Genomic DNA, 17952 nt, shown 5'->3' on the forward strand with positions numbered 1-17952 from the left:
AGTAACATAATAGATTAAAAACTCTAAATTATTTTAAAACGTAACCAATCATCATATAAACGCAAAAGTAATTTCACGTTGAAAATGACAAACTATCATCATCTGACTGAAACCCAAATACCAACCTCACCATACAGGGATTCCGCCCTCTGCTGGGGACATGTGGTACCACACATTTTACTCATTTCTAGGAGGACGTCTTTTCACCACAACTTTTTGAACCCAGCGGTCTAGAGAGAACCAACATAAAATTCCCAATTTACAGGGCCCCGAACACGCTTTACAAGCTTTCGTGGCTCTGCAACCCTCCGTTGAGCCAGTGTGGACGTCAAATAAACGTTTCGATCACTTCCGTCAAATCGTTCATATCTCTCCCCTCGCTACATCGACCATTGGCTGATAGGGCTCGCCCTTTTACCCACAATCCTCTGCGCAGAAAATGGATCAAATGAAGGTATCCGCCACAAAGACCTACACACTAGTATTCGTTTATACTGTCCATTTGTAATGAGAGTGAAGACCATTGAAGTATAGCAAAAAAAATATCCATCAATGGTTATCACTCGTGTTTGAAAGATAAAGGTGACACGTTTGACTCTGGGACCGTTTGTTAAAGGGGTTTAGCGGGCAATGGGTTAGCCCGTTTCAGTAGTTAAGTCCTAGTACGCTCTTGTTTCTTCTCAAATCGAATAAATCTTTCGCCTTTTACTAAAGATTTCCGTGGGGAGGAACAGCAAGAGTTAATCTAAATTTTTTGATGCTCTGCGAAAGCAGAGCCTCCTAACAGTGTTGAATATAAATGTGACTAGGCGTCTTCGTCCATTTATAAGTTGGCTGACGACTTAGTGGAAGTCAAGATTGTCACAATGGTTGCTTCACCGCTTTTGATTATCTATGTGGCTAAACGTCAGGCAAAATTAATTCGGGGTGTTTGTGAAACCAAAGATCTAGGCATTGGAAAGTTGTTGCAACTAAGTTGTGAAAACATAGTTACAGATATATTCATATTTCAAATGACGGATTTAGGAGAAACATCTATCACAGCTCTTATTTAAAAGGACATAGACCTAAAGAATTTCTGTGTAAAAGAAGAGTTATGCCGGTTGGTTTGTGGTAAAAAAAAAAAGGTGTAACAATGGTTACTGATGATCATCTTTTTAATTCTGAAACAAAAACACATGATACAAATTATTTAAATAGAGTTGAAATGATAAACAACAGGTCGTTTCATTATGCAAAATTGATTTGACATTTGAACTTCAATGAAGCTGCTTTATTTTGGGACTTTGATAGGGCGGGAGAGATATTAGAATACAGCGTTCTTAATTATTCATGATGTAATAGCCCCGCCTACAGAATACCGCTTCGGTCAAAAATGTCCAATTTCCCGCCCCCTCTGTTAAAAAATGTCCAATTTCCCCGCCTCCTTGAAATGTTAATCCTTCCCTACAGAATACAGTTTCTGTCAAAAATGTCCAATTTCCTTTCCTGCTTGATGTGTTAATCCCACCCTACAGAATACCGCTTCTGTCAAAAAATGATGTGTTCCCCATGTACATCTGTCCCCAAGCCCCCTCCCAAACTGTGCTTATGTCATCAATATTTTTATATTTGAAGTATAGTGGTATATAAAGCAGCTAATTAAATAAGTGAAATATATATCATCTAATTAAATTATTTATATATATATATATAACCTAATTAAATAAGTGAAATAATATGAGTTGAAAAGAGTTGGCGTTGTTTTTACCTTTCAATAAGGTGTTGACCAGGTATATGATTATTCGGTTGATAAAAGCCCCCCGTTTTCTTTTTGCAAACATGCCTAGACATGTCCCCTTTGACATAAGTCTAAGCATGGCAATGTGCATGCTTGGGGTGTTGTCTGTGCAAGTCCTGGCGAATTGCATAGACACCCCCCAAGCCTGTCACATCCTACATCTGACAAGAGCCTTAAGGTGTTTGAAAAGATTGTGAGTGGCAGGCAAGTCTGGACATCCTACCCCTTACTTACCCCTGCTGTATCCTCATACAACACTGTCGAACCATCATATTCAGGGTGGAGCCGTCCCGTTTCCCCGACACCGCCGTCGATCCCTCCGATGATCCCCACCTTGTCGGCAGAATCTTCACAAACCGAGGAGGTCCAACTGCCCAGTTGGTCCGACCAGGCTGAATCTCCACAAATCGAGGAGGTACGAGTACCTAGTTGGTCCGAACAAGAGTTCTCAAACAGTGTGATTGAGCCCTCTAAGGTTCAGACCCTTAACGACCCAGATCCAGGACCTGCACCTATTTCAGAGGATGATGTACAACATATGTCATGGGATGATCCTCCTAAGGGATGGGCTGATATGGATCTCGTAATAGTTGTTAAAGCGGCGATTCTTTACATGGTCAGACCTTTTTTGATAAAGTATCACAAAAAACTGTGTTGTTTGCATAGCTATACATACCTAGGACGTAATTATTATGTAAGACAGCAATATGATCGCATCATGCCAATCCTTTGTGGTAAAACGTTTTTACCTTGTATTCACTACTTGTTGGATTTGTGTTCTGTAAAAACGGATAAAGAAACTGTCAAACGAGTTGCAGAGATCTTAATGGTGGAGTTAGCACTCGTACAGAACTTACCGGACCTAAGCTATTTGCCGCTCTTCAGTCGGAGGTATGGGGAAAATCCTGGACCACCAAAAGTTCACAATAATCAACAGAAATATGTTCAACTGTATTTCATTACAATGTAGTTTTGGTCGATGATACTGCATTGGAACTTGTCGCTGCAGTTTTTATGTCGACCTCTTGGGGTCAGTCTTTGGCCAGCAGGCCAAGTTGATGGAAGCTGACCCCTCCCTGTCACGGGTTTGGCAAATGCCAAACTAACTGCGTTGATTTCAGCTTGAATGCGCAACCAGTGTCTGCTGAAGAGTGTCCCTTATCAGGAGTCTGTTGATCAATTTAAAGTCTGGCAAGTCCTTGCCAAATCACTTTGTAGGGACCCCATATTGATCTGCTTTATATTGTCACGCTCTCAGACATTGATCAGTGGTCCACATGTAGCATATACGCTACACACTTGACTTCCCGTGGTATCTGAATGTTATGCAATTATTAGGCTCACTTCAATAGTTCTTGATTTAGGAAATACATTTGCGAAGTGTTTGATCTTCCAAATTCTTGCAAACAACACTGATGACAAATGATGCACGTTCCACTCAGTGACAATGATCGATAAAGCTCCGACCACCCAACTGGATGATGTTGAACCTGATCGCCTTACCAATCAATGTCAGCAGAGACCTTATTATATGACCATCCTGAGCTAAAGGAGTTGGTCATCCCCGGTTAAAAATTTGAGAACAGTATAGTCAGGACTATAATTTATCCAAAAGATAACATTTTTTGGACAGCTAAAAGCTACCATTTTGTTTAGCAACCATGAGCTGGTTCTTTTAGATGAGCTGAGACGTCTGAGCAAAAGTAGGTCCTCTGAGCAAAAGTGGTCGTCTTCCAGATGACTACTAGTCGTCTCAGATTGCAGAAATAAGACTATACTTTCAGGGATCATTTCTATAGGTCTCGACTTGAGAAATGTGCTTCTAAAGTGTTTGGTCTCGCAAGCTACGATGATGAAGCAAGATATTCCTTTCCGAGCATGAATCTGGCACTTATCAATGGTTAGTCATATGTTTTATGCCATTGATGATTGTTCACTGCTTTCCAGCAGAGCAGTGTTGGGAGGAATATGTTCAGAGTAGTTCTCAGTGGTTAAATCAAGAGAAAGACTCTATTAACGTTGATTAGTTTTTTAAGAAGTTACCTGGCCATTTGTGATTGTTGGGTGCAGAACCCTTACCTGGCTGGTTTTGAGCAGAAGACAGACTCTTCCCTCAACTGGTTCTCAGTTCATTTGCTGTGCTTATGTTGAAGTTAATGAGCAGGATATTTCACCTGAGGTAAAAACAGAAGCACATGTTTGACAGCACCCTTGCATGGAAAAAAGATCAGAAAATAAAAGGACACATGAAAGTGAGAGTGGCCCACATAAAATCCATCGAAATTAATTTCATTGAATTTGATGTTTGATTTGATTCAGCTTTTAACCAATAGTAACATAATAGAATAAAAACTCTAAATTATTTTAAAACGTAACCAATCATCATATATACGCAAAAGTAATTTCACGTTGAAAATGACAAACTATCATCATCTGACTGAAACCCAAATACCAACCTCACCATACAGGGATTCCGCCCTCTGCTGGGGACATGTGGTACCACACATTTTACTCATTTCTAGGAGGACGTCTTTTCACCACAACTTTTTGAACCCAGCGGTCTAGAGAGAACCAACATAAAATTCCCAATTTACAGGGCCCCGAACACGCTTTACAAGCTTTCGTGGCTCTGCAACCCTCCGTTGAGCCAGTGTGGACGTCAAATAAACGTTTCGATCACTTCCGTCAAATCGTTCATATCTCTCCCCTCGCTACATCGACCATTGGCTGATAGGGCTCGCCCTTTTACCCACAATCCTGTGCGCAGAAAATGGATCAAATGAAGATATCCGCCACAAAGACCTACACACTAGTATTCGTTTATACTGTCCATTTGTAATGAGAGTGAAGACCATTGAAGTATAGCAAAAAAAATATCCATCAATGGTTATCACTCGTATTTGAAAGATAAAGGTGACACGTTTGACTCTGGGACCGTTTGTTAAAGTGGTTTAGCGGGCAATGGGTTAGCCCGTTTCAGTAGTTTAGTCCTAGTTTGCTCTTGTTTCTTCTAGTCAAGTCAATTTTATTTGTATAGCCCTTAATCACAGACAGTCTCAAAGGGCTTTACATAGCCACAATCGACATCCCCGATCTTAACCCCTTCTCAGACCGAATAAATCTTTCGCCTTTTACTAAACATTTCCATAGGGAGGAACAGCAAGAGTTTGTCTCAATTTTCTTGATGCTCTGCGAATGCAGAGCTTTCCAAACTATGTTGAAAAATATCTAACCCAGGGGAACTCAACGCTGCGAAGTCGTCTCACGTTTGTTGAAGTTGGAGGTGCACTAATCCAAATGACAATACGAAGTCATGAATTGGCTGACGACTTAGTGGAAGTCAAGATTGTCACAATGGTTGCTTCACCGCTTTTGATCTTATTTCTGCAATCTGGGACGACTAGTAGTCATCTGGAAGACGACCACTTTTGCTCAGAGGACCTACTTTTGCTCAGACGTCTCAGCTCATCTAAAAGAACCAGCTCATGGTTGCTAAACAAAATGGTAGCTGTCCAAAAAATGTTATCTTTTGGATAAATTATAGTCCTGACTATACTGTTCTCAAATTTTTAACCGGGGATGACCAACTCCTTTAGCTCAGGATGGTCATAGAATAAGGTCTCTGCTGACATTGATTGGTAAGGCGATCAGGTTCAACATCATCCAGTTGGGTGGTCGGAGCTTTATCGATCATTGTCACTGAGTGGAACGTGCATCATTTGTCATCAGTGTTGTTTGCAAGAATTTGGAAGATCAAACACTTCGCAAATGTATTTCCTAAATCAAGAACTATTGAAGTGAGCCTAATAATTGCATAACATTCAGATACCACGGGAAGTCAAGTGTGTAGCGTATATGCCACATGTGGACCACTGATCAATGTCTGAGAGCGTGACAATATAAAGCAGATCAATATGGGGTCCCTACAAAGTGATTTGGCAAGGACTTGCCAGACTTTAAATTGATCAACAGACTCCTGATAAGGGGCACTCTTCATCACCTAGAGGACTTCAGCAGACACTGGTTGCGCATTCAAGCTGCAATCAACGCAGTTAGTTTGGCATTTGCCAAACCCGTGACAGGGAGGGGTCAGCTTCCATCAACTTGGCCGGCTGGCCAAAGACTGACCCCAAGAGGTCGACATAAAAACTGCAGCGACAAGTTCCAATGCAGTATCATCGACCAAAACTACATTGTAATGAAATACAGTTGAACATATTTCTGTTGATTATTGTGAACTTTTGGTGGTCCAGGATTTTCCCCATACCTCCGACTGAAGAGCGGCAAATAGCTTAGGTCCGGTAAGTTCTGTACGAGTGCTAACTCCACCATTAAGATCTCTGCAACTCGTTTGACAGTTTCTTTATCCGTTTTTACAGAACACAAATCCAACAAGTAGTGAATACAAGGTAAAAACGTTTTACCACAAAGGATTGGCATGATGCGATCATATTGCTGTCTTACATAATAATTACGTCCTAGGTCTGTATAGCTATGCAAACAACACAGTTTTTTGTGATACTTTATCAAAAAAGGTCTGACCATGTAAAGAATCGCCGCTTTAACAACTATTACGAGATCCATATCAGCCCATCCCTTAGGAGGATCATCCCATGACATATGTTGTACATCATCCTCTGAAATAGGTGCAGGTCCTGGGTCTGGGTCGTTGAGGGTCTGAACCTTAGAGGGCTCAATCACACTGTTTGAGAACTCTTGTTCGGACCAACTAGGTACTCGTACCTCCTCGATTTGTGGAGATTCAGCCTGGTCGGACCAACTGGGCAGTTGGACCTCCTCGGTTTGTGAAGATTCTGCCGACAAGGTGGGGATCGACGGCGGTGTCGGGGAAACGGGACGGCTGCACCCTGAATATGATGGTTCGACAGTGTTGTATGAGGATACAGCAGGGGTAAGTAAGGGGTAGGATGTCCAGACTTGCCTGCCACTCACAATCTTTTCAAACACCTTAAGGCTCTTGTCAGATGTAGGATGTGACAGGCTTGGGGGGTGTCTATGCAATTCGCCAGGACTTGCACAGACAACACCCCAAGCATGCACATTGCCATGCTTAGACTTATGTCAAAGGGGACATGTCTAGGCATGTTTGCAAAAAGAAAACGGGGGGCTTTTATCAACCGAATAATCATATACCTGGTCAACACCTTATTGACAGGTAAAAACAACGCCAACTCTTTTCAACTCATATTATTTCACTTATTTAATTAGGTTTTATATATATATATATATATAAATAATTTAATTAGATGATATATATTTCACTCATTTAATTAGCTGCTTTATATACCACTATACTTCAAATATAAAAATATTGATGACATAAGCACAGTTTGGGAGGGGGCTTGGGGACAGATGTACATGGGGAACACATCATTTTTTGACAGAAGCGGTATTCTGTAGGGTGGGATTAACACATCAAGCAGGAAAGGAAATTGGACATTTTTGACAGAAACTGTATTCTGTAGGGAAGGATTAACATTTCAAGGAGGCGGGGAAATTGGACATTTTTTAACAGAGGGGGCGGGGAAATTGGACATTTTTGACCGAAACGGTATTCTGTAGGCGGGGCTATGACGTCATGAATAATTAAGAACGCTGTATTCTAATATCTCTCCCGCCCTATCAAAGTCCCAAAATAAAGCAGCTTCATTGAAGTTCAAATGTCAAATCAATTTTGCATAATGAAACGACCTGTTGTTTATCATTTCAACTCTATTTAAATAATTTGTATCATGTGTTTTTGTTTCAGAATTAAAAAGATGATCATCAGTAACCATTGTTACACCTTTTTTTTTTACCACAAACCAACCGGCATAACTCTTCTTTTACACAGAAATTCTTTAGGTCTATGTCCTTTTAAATAAGAGCTGTGATAGATGTTTCTCCTAAATCCGTCATTTGAAATATGAATACATCTGTAACTATGTTTTCACAACTTAGTTGCAACAACTTTCCAATGCCTAGATCTTTGGTTTCACAAACACCCCGAATTAATTTTGCCTGACGTTTACCCACATAGATAATCAAAAGCGTTGAAGCAACCATTGTGACAATCTTGACTTCCACTAAGTCGTCAGCCAATTTATAACTGGACGACGACGCCGAGTCACATTTATATTCAACACTGTTAGGAGGCTCTGCTTTCGCAGAGTATCAAAAAATTTAGATTAACTTTTGCTGTTCCTCCCCAAGGAAATCTTTAGTAAAAGGCGAAAGATTTATTCGATTTGAGAAGAAACAAGAGCGTACTAGGACTTAACTACTGAAACGGGCTAACCCATTGCCCGCTAAACCCCTTTAACAAACAGTCCCAGAGTCAAACGTGTCACCTTTATCTTTCAAACACGAGTGATAACCATTGATGGATATTTTTTTGCTATACTTCAATGGTCTTCACTCTCATTACAAATGGACAGTATAAACGAATACTAGTGTGTAGGTCTTTGTGGCGGATACCTTCATTTGATCCATTTTCTGCGCAGAGGATTGTGGGTAAAAGGGCGAGCCCTATCAGCCAATGGTCGATGTAGCGAGGGGAGAGATATGAACGATTTGACGGAAGTGATCGAAACGTTTATTTGACGTCCACACTGGCTCAACGGAGGGTTGCAGAGCCACGAAAGCTTGTAAAGCGTGTTCGGGGCCCTGTAAATTGGGAATTTTATGTTGGTTCTCTCTAGACCGCTGGGTTCAAAAAGTTGTGGTGAAAAGACGTCCTCCTAGAAATGAGTAAAATGTGTGGTACCACATGTCCCCAGCAGAGGGCGGAATCCCTGTATGGTGAGGTTGGTATTTGGGTTTCAGTCAGATGATGATAGTTTGTCATTTTCAACGTGAAATTACTTTTGCGTTTATATGATGATTGGTTACGTTTTAAAATAATTTAGAGTTTTTAATCTATTATGTTACTTTTGGTTAAAAGCTGAATCAAATCAAACATCAAATTCAATGAAATTAATTTCGATTGATTTTATGTGGGCCACTCTCACTTTCATGTGTTCTTTTATTTTCTGATCTTTTTTCCATGCAAGGGTGTGGTCAAACATGTGCTTCCGTTTTTACCTCAGGTGAAATATCCTGCTCATTAACTTCAACATTAGCACAGCAAATGAACTGAGAACCAGTTGAGGGAAGAGTCTGTCTTCTGCTCAAAACCAGCCAGGTAAGGGTTCTGCACCCAACAATCACAAATGGCCAGGTGACTTCTTAAAAAACTAATCAACGTAAATAGAGTCTTTCTCTTGATTTAACCACTGAGAACTACTCTGAACATATTCCTCCCAACACTGCTCTGCTGGAAAGCAGTGAACAATCATCAATGGCATAAAACATATGACTAACCATTGATTAGTGCCAGATTCATGCTCGGAAAGGAATATCTTGCTTCATCATCGTAGCTTGCGAGACCAAACACTTTAGAAGCACATTTCTCAAGTCGAGACCTATAGAAATGATCCCTGAAAGTATAGTCTTATTTCTGCAATCTGGGACGACTAGTAGTCATCTGGAAGACGACCACTTTTGCTCAGAGGACCTACTTTTGCTCAGACGTCTCAGCTCATCTAAAAGAACCAGCTCATGGTTGCTAAACAAAATGGTAGCTTTTAGCTGTCCAAAAAATGTTATCTTTTGGATAAATTATAGTCCTGACTATACTTTTCTCAAATTTTTAACCGGGGATGACCAACTCCTTTAGCTCAGGATGGTCATAGAATAAGGTCTCTGCTGACATTGATTGGTAAGGCGATCAGGTTCAACATCATCCAGTTGGGTGGTCGGAGCTTTATCGATCATTGTCACTGAGTGGAACGTGCATCATTTGTCATCAGTGTTGTTTGCAAGAATTTGGAAGATCAAACACTTCGCAAATGTATTTCCTAAATCAAGAACTATTGAAGTGAGCCTAATAATTGCATAACATTCAGATACCACGGGAAGTCAAGTGTGTAGCGTATATGCCACATGTGGACCACTGATCAATGTCTGAGACCGTGACAATATAAAGCAGATCAATATGGGGTCCCTACAAAGTGATTTGGCAAGGACTTGCCAGACTTTAAATTGATCAACAGACTCCTGATAAGGGACACTCTTCATCACCTAGAGGACTTCAGCAGACACTGGTTGCGCATTCAAGCTGCAATCAACGCAGTTAGTTTGGCATTTGCCAAACCCGTGACAGGGAGGGGTCAGCTTCCATCAACTTGGCCGGCTGGCCAAAGACTGACCCCAAGAGGTCGACATAAAAACTGCAGCGACAAGTTCCAATGCAGTATCATCGACCAAAACTACATTGTAATGAAATACAGTTGAACATATTTCTGTTGATTATTGTGAACTTTTGGTGGTCCAGGATTTTCCCCATACCTCCGACTGAAGAGCGGCAAATAGCTGTTGGAATTTATCTTTATATCAATGTTAGAATTTAACTTTAACCCAATGTAAACTCAAATTAGTAATCTGACTCCAATTCGCGACCTTACCCAACTCTCACTCATCCAACAATATGCGCGCTCGTTCTGCAATAGGAAGGTATCAGGAAGCCGGCATTTTCACACACACGAGTGGATTTATTCCTAACACACAAATCTACAACTTCAGCTTGTGTCCCTCTCAATACAGCTCTCTTTGTCTTCGCTGTTCAGCATTAATTTATAGACACAATATGCAAATGACACAGAGACAAAGGCATCCTGGCATGATTCTATTGGCTATGTGTATGCTGCAGTTAACTTTAGCTTGCTCCTCTTGGTCTTTCTTGAAGTGGTGGCCCCTCCTGCTTGTGGCTGAAGGGTCCAGTTTCTTGTGCATCCCTTCCCCCTCGAGGTATCTGTCTGCGCCAGGCACCGACCTAAAACCTCCCAAACCTCACATTCTTTCACTTTCTTTTTCCAACTTCACCAGCCACACACTCAGCATTCCACAGAATAACAGTGACACAAGATGCAGGACATCGAATAAAATTAGCCAGGTTTAAACTCTTCCACTCCTTTATAGCTTAGGTCTGGTAAGTTCTGTACGAGTGCTAACTCCACCATTAAGATCTCTGCAACTCGTTTGACAGTTTCTTTATCCGTTTTTACAGAACACAAATCCAACAAGTAGTGAATACAAGGTAAAAACGTTTTACCACAAAGGATTGGCATGATGCGATCATATTGCTGTCTTACATAATAATTACGTCCTAGGTATGTATAGCTATGCAAACAACACAGTTTTTTGTGATACTTTATCAAAAAAGGTCTGACCATGTAAAGAATCGCCGCTTTAACAACTATTACGAGATCCATATCAGCCCATCCCTTAGGAGGATCATCCCATGACATATGTTGTACATCATCCTCTGAAATAGGTGCAGGTCCTGGATCTGGGTCGTTGAGGGTCTGAACCTTAGAGGGCTCAATCACACTGTTTGAGAACTCTTGTTCGGACCAACTAGGTACTCGTACCTCCTCGATTTGTGGAGATTCAGCCTGGTCGGACCAACTGGGCAGTTGGACCTCCTCGGTTTGTGAAGATTCTGCCGACAAGGTGGGGATCATCGGAGGGATCGACGGCGGTGTCGGGGAAACGGGACGGCTGCACCCTGAATATGATGGTTCGACAGTGTTGTATGAGGATACAGCAGGGGTAAGTAAGGGGTAGGATGTCCAGACTTGCCTGCCACTCACAATCTTTTCAAACACCTTAAGGCTCTTGTCAGATGTAGGATGTGACAGGCTTGGGGGGTGTCTATGCAATTCGCCAGGACTTGCACAGACAACACCCCAAGCATGCACATTGCCATGCTTAGACTTATGTCAAAGGGGACATGTCTAGGCATGTTTGCAAAAAGAAAACGGGGGGCTTTTATCAACCGAATAATCATATACCTGGTCAACACCTTATTGAAAGGTAAAAACAACGCCAACTCTTTTCAACTCATATTATTTCACTTATTTAATTAGGTTATATATATATATATATATATATATATATATATATAAATAATTTAATTAGATGATATATATTTCACTTATTTAATTAGCTGCTTTATATACCACTATACTTCAAATATAAAAATATTGATGACATAAGCACAGTTTGGGAGGGGGCTTGGGGACAGATGTACATGGGGAACACATCATTTTTTGACAGAAGCGGTATTCTGTAGGGTGGGATTAACACATCAAGCAGGAAAGGAAATTGGACATTTTTGACAGAAACTGTATTCTGTAGGGAAGGATTAACATTTCAAGGAGGCGGGGAAATTGGACATTTTTTCACAGAGGGGGCGGGGAAATTGGACATTTTTGACCGAAGCGGTATTCTGTAGGCGGGGCTATGACGTCATGAATAATTAAGAACGCTGTATTCTAATATCTCTCCCGCCCTATCAAAGTCCCAAAATAAAGCAGCTTCATTGAAGTTCAAATGTCAAATCAATTTTGCATAATGAAACGACCTGTTGTTTATCATTTCAACTCTATTTAAATAATTTGTATCATGTGTTTTTGTTTCAGAATTAAAAAGATGATCATCAGTAACCATTGTTACACCTTTTTTTTTTTACCACAAACCAACCGGCATAACTCTTCTTTTACACAGAAATTCTTTAGGTCTATGTCCTTTTAAATAAGAGCTGTGATAGATGTTTCTCCTAAATCCGTCATTTGAAATATGAATATATCTGTAACTATGTTTTCACAACTTAGTTGCAACAACTTTCCAATGCCTAGATCTTTGGTTTCACAAACACCCCGAATTAATTTTGCCTGACGTTTAGCCACATAGATAATCAAAAGCGGTGAAGCAACCATTGTGACAATCTTGACTTCCACTAAGTCGTCAGCCAACTTATAAATGGACGAAGACGCCTAGTCACATTTATATTCAACACTGTTAGGAGGCTCTGCTTTAGCAGAGCATCAAAAAATTTAGATTAACTCTTGCTGTTCCTCCCCACGGAAATCTTTAGTAAAAGGCGAAAGATTTATTCGATTTGAGAAGAAACAAGAGTGTACTAGGACTTAACTACTGAAACGGGCTAACCCATTGCCCGCTAAACCCCTTTAACAAACGGTCCCAGAGTCAAACGTGTCACCTTTATCTTTCAAACACGAGTGATAACCATTGATGGATATTTTTTTTGCTATACTTCAATGGTCTTCACTCTCATTACAAATGGACAGTATAAACGAATACTAGTGTGTAGGTCTTTGTGGCGGATACCTTCATTTGATCCATTTTCTGCGCAGAGGATTGTGGGTAAAAGGGCGAGCCCTATCAGCCAATGGTCGATGTAGCGAGGGGAGAGATATGAACGATTTGACGGAAGTGATCGAAACGTTTATTTGACGTCCACACTGGCTCAACGGAGGGTTGCAGAGCCACGAAAGCTTGTAAAGCGTGTTCGGGGCCCTGTAAATTGGGAATTTTATGTTGGTTCTCTCTAGACCGCTGGGTTCAAAAAGTTGTGGTGAAAAGACGTCCTCCTAGAAATGAGTAAAATGTGTGGTACCACATGTCCCCAGCAGAGGGCGGAATCCCTGTATGGTGAGGTTGGTATTTGGGTTTCAGTCAGATGATGATAGTTTGTCATTTTCAACGTGAAATTACTTTTGCGTTTATATGATGATTGGTTACGTTTTAAAATAATTTAGAGTTTTTAACCTATTATGTTACTATTGGTTAAAAGCTGAATCAAATCAAACATCAAATTCAATGAAATTAATTTCGATTGATTTTATGTGGGCCACTCTCACTTTCATGTGTTCTTTTATTTTCTGATCTTTTTTCCATGCAAGGGTGCTGTCAAACATGTGCTTCTGTTTTTACCTCAGGTGAAATATCCTGCTCATTAACTTCAACATTAGCACAGCAAATGAACTGAGAACCAGTTGAGGGAAGAGTCTGTCTTCTGCTCAAAACCAGCCAGGTAAGGGTTCTGCACCCAACAATCACAAATGGCCAGGTGACTTCTTAAAAAACTAATCAACGTAAATAGAGTCTTTCTCTTGATTTAACCACTGAGAACTACTCTGAACATATTCCTCCCAACACTGCTCTGCTGGAAAGCAGTGAACAATCATCAATGGCATAAAACATATGACTAACCATTGATTAGTGCCAGATTCATGCTCGGAAAGGAATATCTTGCTTCATCATCGTAGCTTGCGAGACCAAACACTTTAGAAGCACATTTCTCAAGTCGAGACCTATAGAAATGATCCCTGAAAGTATAGTCTTATTTCTGCAATCTGGGACGACTAGTAGTCATCTGGAAGACGACCACTTTTGCTCAGAGGACCTACTTTTGCTCAGACATCTCAGCTCATCTAAAAGAACCAGCTCATGGTTGCTAAACAAAATGGTAGCTTTTAGCTGTCAAAAAAATGTTATCTTTTGGATAAATTATAGTCCTGACTATACTGTTCTCAAATTTTTAACAGGGGATGACCAACTCCTTTAGCTCAGGATGGTCATATAATAAGGTCTCTGCTGACATTGATTGGTAAGGCGATCAGGTTCAACATCATCCAGTTGGGTGTTCTGAGTTTTATCGATCATTGTCACAGAGTGGCACGTGCATCATTTGTCATCAGTGTTGTTTGCAAAAATTTGTAAGATCAAACACTTCGCAAATATATTTCCTAAGGCAAGAACTATTGACGTGAGCCTAATAATTGCATAACATTCAGATCCCACGAGAAGTCAAGTATGTGAGTAAAATAAATAAAATAATAAAAATATGTGCACATTGTTATATATAACTGAACTATTTTGATCCCGCTGCCTTTTTAAAAACAAATGCTAAAATGCGCGCTAGCTTGTGCTTGAGCATGCGTGCAAGCATGCATGCATCCGTACGTTTTAATCTAAGGTATGTTTTGCCATGCCCGCACCCAATAATACGGTGCACCACATGTATGTGTTAAACACAGAAATAGCACCTGTAACTGAGACTGCACCTTTTAATATGGTGCGTCTTATGGTCACGAAAACGTGTCATGTCATTGTCATGTCATTATCCACACCGCTTATCCTGTACAGGGTCGCGGGAGGGTGCTGGAGCCTATCCCAACTGACTACGGGCGAAAGGCACACTACACCCTGAACTGGTCGCCAGCCAGTTACAGGGCAGACATCGACACCGTCACTGAGTGGGAACTGAACCCACGCTGCCCGCACACAACTCAGGCGAGTGTACCACTACACCATCAGTGACCGTCACGAAAACATGGTACATAAAATCAAGAGTTCCATAAATCTCTATTTTCAGTAAATTTTAGGCAAGCCCCCACTATGTCCACGTTTAAAACTCGTTTTAAGAAACATTTTTCATCTTTGGCTTTCGACTCAACATGAGACTGTCGCTGTTCTTCTATTTTTCTGGTATCTTCTGTATATGTGTTTGTGTGTTTTAATTTGTGTTGTAATTTACTGCTAATTTATATTGGACCATATGTAAAGGGCTTTGCTACAGCTCCAACTGTTGTGAAATATATAAATAAAGTTGTATTGTATTGTTTAGCCAGTGAACGTATGCTTCCTTGTGGAAGGACTCTTCCTTGACGGTCATGTTGCATGTCACCATCTTTCAGTACAGCAAGGATTAAGAGTTTACGTAAATATTTTCTCTGGTAGCTGTGGACGTACGGCATTAATTATAAATTAGCTGGTCTTCATAATTCGCAAAATCATCATCATTATCCTCTTCTAGCAATTAAGGTACAATGAACAGTTTATCAGCTGCTTTATCATCATTTTTGTAGCTTTCACATAAATTCTGTTTCCTTCATATTGTGCAAATGTAATAGCCACATGATGCTCAGACTAAGATGAAATATGTTTGGCATGTCAGGTCTGCACTCTGTAGATCTACTCTCTTCAACGAATAGCCACTGATTTATCAACTCATAATCGGAATCAGAGTGCCCTTTATTGTCATTATACTCTCAGTATACAACGATATTGTAGAGCTCCCCTCTCCAGTGCAAATATACATAATAAAATAAAACAAGAATAAATAGAACAAAAAATAGCAGTACGTTCATGCATGCCTGAATGATGGTACTGACTACTCCCTCCACAGAAGTCACTGAAAGGTTACGCTCCTCCTTATATTCAAGGGAATAGGATATATTATATGCTTTGGACATGTATACACAGAATTAGTGTCCGTAAAATGTCATCCATCTTTCTTAACATGACAATCTCATCAAATGCCCTGTTTCTTGAGATGCAGAAAATGGGATCCGAGGAGCCACTGGCCATCAGTTTGCCCTCTTTCATAAAATGCGAAAATCAGCGACCATAAGTGCTCCAACAAAATTAAAATATTTTCAAAATGTGCTGTCCCTTAGTGTCACAATATCTTCAAAGTTTAGGATACCAGTACCCTTCAATCTCCAATTTTTTTAATCATATTTTGCACCACAATTAGGCATATAGCTATAATTTTTGTACTGTCATACAAAACCGCTTGTAGTTTGGTCGTCTCTCTTATTTTTTCACCTTGATTATCATGCATGCGGCAAGTGGATTATTGGTTCTTTTGGTAGCCTGTAGAATGCTTGCCCCTTCTTTTGCTCCCTGTCTACTATTGTCAAAGTTTGACAATTCCTCAAATTATTTTATTCTATAATTTTTATTATTCTATTCTACACTAAGCGCTATCGTGTTTTGTATGTTCATACACGTTATTACCTTTTACCTATTTTATTTGATCTGAGCAAGTATTGTCTGCGTAGAATGCAAAGTGTAGTTGCTTGTTATATCAGCGCAATACCTTTTTTTTAATTCAGAGAAGAGATTTGGGAAAATACACTATTGGCTGATAAAAAAAACGTATAGTATGTTTTGATTTGTTGGCCATTGTATTAGAATTGATTAAATGTAAAAATAATGCGAGCCTTTTGAATGAAAAAATAAATAGAAAGTTCGGTTTGGGAGTGTGTGAAGGAGGTTGTGGGGGGGAGGGTGCGGAGGGGGGGGGGGCTTTGGGTGGTAGTTGATGTTTTGTCCCAGTGGGCATCTGATGTCAATTCAACATCAATATGACATCAAATTCATTCAATTGATTTTATGGTGTCAGAACGTTTCGTTCATTAATCACGTTGATGTTGCCAGGTGGTAAAGGCCAGCCTACCGGACAGCCATCGCCACAGTGTCGTGGCCGAAGAAGCTGACGATCATTCAATCGCTTTGTTTGGTAGGCCCTTTAGCATCTCACTCTTTAAAATGTCACCCTTTTGTTCTTAAAAAGCAACGCAAAGTGCGTCACAAAACGCACGAACGCCTCTCCCCGGCAGCGGTCGAATGCTTGTGCGAAGGAGCGCCCATACGTGGAATTCGATCTTCAGAATCAGATCGACCCTTCTGGGGCGCATCCTTCGATTGGAAAATGCATGGTTCTGGATCTCGTCAGAACGTGAGTTATCCGACCGTTGTGTACATATTTGTCAATTAAGTCGAACTCTTTTAATGCCAGCCGTTTAAAATTTACGAAAAGAGAGCGAGCCTATAAGTGCCAGCCTAGGCTGAGAATATTTCATGTCTATGTAAACACAAGACTACCAAATGAAAGATTCATAACACACTAAAAAAGTTTTGTTTCGTCATCGGCAGTAGGGCTGGGTTGATCCAAACACCCCAGTGGCCATTCATCAAAATCATTCAAGTGCTGTCATGTTGATGTTGAATTGACAACAGATTGCCACTGTGACCTATTTTGGACCAATAGAGCATTTTGTGAAATTATATTTTATGCATAATGGTGATTTTGATACTAATAGAGTTACCAGCACCAGAGTAACATTGTTACATTTGGGAAAAAAATGATTGCCATGCTTTTTATATACAGCAAATTTCGTAGAGTACATTTTACTCTAAAAAGGCTATTAGGTCCCATCAGAGTAGAATTTGTGAGTAAAATATTCAGTAAAATTCCTTGAGAGTACATTTTATGCTGGATTTTATTCTATACTTTTACTTTGTTGGATGGATGGAATGATTAAGATAGGCTTTTAGGGGGCGTATACGCGTCGTAAAAAATAAGATGTTTTTGGGAGCCCTGTTCCACATTTATTTATATTTGTTATCACCAGTTCAGGGTTCACCGCGCCTACTGACCGAAGACGGCTGGGATTGGCTCCAGCACGCCCCGCGAC

At 40.4% G+C, this 17952-nt stretch overlaps 7 non-coding genes across 7 annotated transcripts; 3 read left to right on the forward strand and 4 right to left on the reverse strand.

Moving 5' to 3' along the window:
* The first annotated feature begins 664 nt into the window (after positions 1-664).
* LOC148340848 (U5 spliceosomal RNA) lies at positions 665-778 on the forward strand. The gene has a single exon (XR_015842739.1). It is a non-coding gene; the product is annotated as a U5 spliceosomal RNA (small nuclear RNA).
* A 2770-nt stretch (positions 779-3548) lies between these two features.
* On the forward strand, positions 3549-3762 carry LOC148340849 (small nucleolar RNA U3). Its single transcript, XR_015842669.1, has one exon. It is a non-coding gene; the product is annotated as a small nucleolar RNA U3 (small nucleolar RNA).
* Positions 3763-4870: 1108 nt separating this feature from the next.
* LOC148340850 (U5 spliceosomal RNA) lies at positions 4871-4985 on the forward strand. The gene has a single exon (XR_015842753.1). It is a non-coding gene; the product is annotated as a U5 spliceosomal RNA (small nuclear RNA).
* Positions 4986-7935: 2950 nt separating this feature from the next.
* LOC148340851 (U5 spliceosomal RNA) lies at positions 7936-8046 on the reverse strand. The gene has a single exon (XR_015842750.1). It is a non-coding gene; the product is annotated as a U5 spliceosomal RNA (small nuclear RNA).
* Positions 8047-9060: 1014 nt separating this feature from the next.
* LOC148340852 (small nucleolar RNA U3) lies at positions 9061-9274 on the reverse strand. The gene has a single exon (XR_015842664.1). It is a non-coding gene; the product is annotated as a small nucleolar RNA U3 (small nucleolar RNA).
* Positions 9275-12688: 3414 nt separating this feature from the next.
* Positions 12689-12802, reverse strand: LOC148340853 (U5 spliceosomal RNA). Its single transcript, XR_015842637.1, has one exon. It is a non-coding gene; the product is annotated as a U5 spliceosomal RNA (small nuclear RNA).
* Positions 12803-13815: 1013 nt separating this feature from the next.
* On the reverse strand, positions 13816-14029 carry LOC148340854 (small nucleolar RNA U3). Its single transcript, XR_015842665.1, has one exon. It is a non-coding gene; the product is annotated as a small nucleolar RNA U3 (small nucleolar RNA).
* Between the last annotated feature and the right edge of the window lie 3923 nt (positions 14030-17952).

Source organism: Idiotropiscis lumnitzeri, chromosome 3 (assembly GCF_059441095.1).
Source record: "Idiotropiscis lumnitzeri isolate Australia: NSW breed Sydney's pygmy pipehorse chromosome 3, RoL_Ilum_1.0, whole genome shotgun sequence".
In the NCBI taxonomy this organism is placed as follows: Eukaryota; Metazoa; Chordata; class Actinopteri; order Syngnathiformes; family Syngnathidae; genus Idiotropiscis; species Idiotropiscis lumnitzeri.